Source organism: Salvelinus alpinus, chromosome 8, assembly GCF_045679555.1.
Source record: "Salvelinus alpinus chromosome 8, SLU_Salpinus.1, whole genome shotgun sequence".
In the NCBI taxonomy this organism is placed as follows: domain Eukaryota; kingdom Metazoa; phylum Chordata; class Actinopteri; order Salmoniformes; family Salmonidae; genus Salvelinus; species Salvelinus alpinus.
The window spans coordinates 13735037-13737907 of record NC_092093.1 but is presented as its reverse complement, the minus strand read 5'-3'; the positions used below and the strand labels follow the sequence as shown (position 1 = coordinate 13737907).

General features: G+C 43.4%; 1 non-coding gene across 1 annotated transcript; it reads right to left on the bottom strand.

The window, feature by feature from the left end:
- Positions 1–2524: 2524 nt before the first annotated feature.
- On the bottom strand, positions 2525–2600 carry trnaa-ugc (transfer RNA alanine (anticodon UGC)). The gene has a single exon. It is a non-coding gene; the product is annotated as a tRNA-Ala (tRNA).
- Positions 2601–2871: the final 271 nt, after the last annotated feature.

Here is a 2871-nt window from a genome sequence, read left to right as displayed (position 1 = left end):
CTAATGTCCAGGTTCATGAAAGAAAATACCATCATAATGGTACTTAGAGGTCCTTAGAAAGGCCAGAGAGAATGGTCAGAGACAGAACTTTCCAGTGAGGAGACAATATGTGGGGTTCATATGTGACCTGAGCAGGAAAAACTCAGAGCCCTATCCTAGGTAAAGCCTATATCTTGATCATGTCTCATAGCAAAACTCCTGTCCCCTCTCACACAACCACCTCAAGCTGTGATCACAGAGGCACTAGTTTAAGGGTTTGACAAACTAAACCTCCCATCAAGTGAATGAATCTTCCCACTGCAATGTGTTGTCAGATAGTGGATCTTCCCCCACTTTGTCCCTCTGTGTACAGTCGATCTGCATATGTGGAAATCTACCTCAACCTGGCCTGCTAAATCTGCCCAGGGTGCATTTGTTTTATGTCTCTGCCTCAGAGAGATAGTTTGTTTGAAAAAAAATCTCTCTCTCTCTCTCTCTCTCTCTCTCTCTCTCTCTCTCTCTCTCTCTCTCTCTCTCTCTCTCTCTAACACTTTCAAACACTCTCTCTTAAGCTCACACTCTCTCTATCTCCCTCCCTCAATCCCTACCTCCCTGCATCCATCTTTCTCTCTCTCTCCCCTCTTTCTAAGATACGCTTGCTTCAGGGAATTTATTGAGAATGGTAGCAGACTGTATTACCACCAGGTATAGACAACCTTGATGGGAAAATATTTAGAATGGTAGCAGACTGTATTGCCATGTCTTTAACCAAAGCCTAAAGGAGTGTATGTGTCCACAGGCGTGGAAGAAAGTTAAAGTCATTCCACTTCCTAAAAATAGTAAAGCATGCTTTACTGGCTCCAACAGCCGACAAATCAGATGGATTCCTGTTCTTAGTAAACTGATGGAGAGAAAGGAAAGGGAAAGGGGAATACCTAGTCAGTTGTACAACTGAATGCCTTCAATTGAAATGTGTCTTCCCCATTTAACCCAACCCCTCTGAATCAGAGAGGTGCGGGAAGGGGGTGCCTTAATCGACATCCATGTCTTCGGCGCTGGGGAACAGTGGGTTAATTGCCTTGCTCAGGGGCAGAACGACAGATTTTTACCTCGTCAGCTCAGGGATTTGATCCAGCAACCTTTCGGTTACTGGCCCAATGCTCTAAGAACTGTGATTGAACAAATGCAATGCCATTTTTAAAAGAACACGTTAACTGTTGACTTTTAGCATGCATATAGGGAAGGGCACTCAACTTGTACCGCACTGACTCAGATTGACAGATTGGCTAAAATAAATGCATAATAAGATGATTGTTGGAGCTGTGTTAGATTTCGGTGCAGCCTTTGATGTTATTGATCACAAATTGCTATTGAAAAATGGCTTTACATCACCTGCCATCACATGGCTGGAGAGTTACTTACTCCAAAAGAACCCAGAGAGTGTTCTCCAATGGACGCTTCTCTAACATCAGATGATAGTTGGAGCTGTGTTAGAGTTCAGTGCATACATCAGATAAGTACAGTGTGGTGTCCCTCAGGGCAGTTGCCTTGGGCCGTTACCCTTCTCTATTATTGCGAATGATTTGCCACTTGTCTTACAAGAAGCTAAAATTATAATGTATGCTGATGATTGCACACTCTACACATCAGTACCTACAGCCAGTGAGCTCACGGATAATCTTAGCAAGGAGTTTACAGTCAGTGTCGGAATGGGTAATTAACAGTAAAGTAGTCTTAAAAACATCTAAAACCAGAAGCATTGTGTATTTGGTTGAAATATTCATTGTTATTGTGTATTTTATTCAGTTTTTTTTATTGTGTTACTATTTTCTTTTTATCTATTTGTACATTTTATACTTTTTAACTGCATTGTTGGTTAAGGGCTCGTAAGTAACCTTTTCACTGTAAAGTCTACACTTGTTGTATTCGGCGCATGTGACAAATAACATTTGATTTGTTCTAAACATTCTCTAAGACCTGAACCTCTACTGGAGTTGTATATAAAGGGTGTGACCATTGAGGAAGTTGAGGAAGCTAAACTCCTAGGATTAACATCGGATGGTCAGTTATCAAGTCATAGCGACAAAGTTGTTTTGAAGATGGGGAGAAGTACTGTATGTCTGTTATAAAAAGATGTTCTGCGTTGTTGACACAAACATCAACTGTACTAGTTGTTCAGGCTCTGGTTTTGTCCCATACCGATAACTGGGGTATTGTCCCATGCCGATAACTGGGGTATTGTCCCATGCCGATAACTGGGGTATTGTCCCATGCCGATAACTGGGGTATTGTCCCATGCCGATAACTGGGGTATTGTCCCATGCCGATAACTGGGGTATTGTCCCATGCCGATAACTGGGGTATTGTCCCATGCCGATAACTGGGGTATTGTCCCATGCCGATAACTGGGGTATTGTCCCATGCCGGTAACTGGGGTATTGTCCCCCATACTGATTACATTACATTTACATTTAAGTCATTTAGCAGACGCTCTTATCCAGAGCGACTTACAAGCACATACATTCATACTTTTTTTTTTTTGTACTGGCCCCCCGTGGGAATCGAACCCACAACCCTGGCGTTGCAAGCGCCATGCTCTACCAGCTGAGCCACACGGGGCCCATGTGGATTACTGTCCGGTAGGATTACTGTCCGGTAATATGGTCAGGTGCACGAAAGAAAGACCTATAGCAAAGCTGCAGCTGGCCCATAAACACACATGACTAATATCAACAACATGCATGATATCCTTCCTGTTTGGCCCTGTCCTGGGGTATCATCACAGGAGACCACATTGTCTCCTGACCCCCCCTGTCTCAGCCTCCAGTATTTATGCTGCAGTAGTTTGTGTCGGGGGGCTAGGGCCAGTTTATTATATCTGGAGTACTTCTC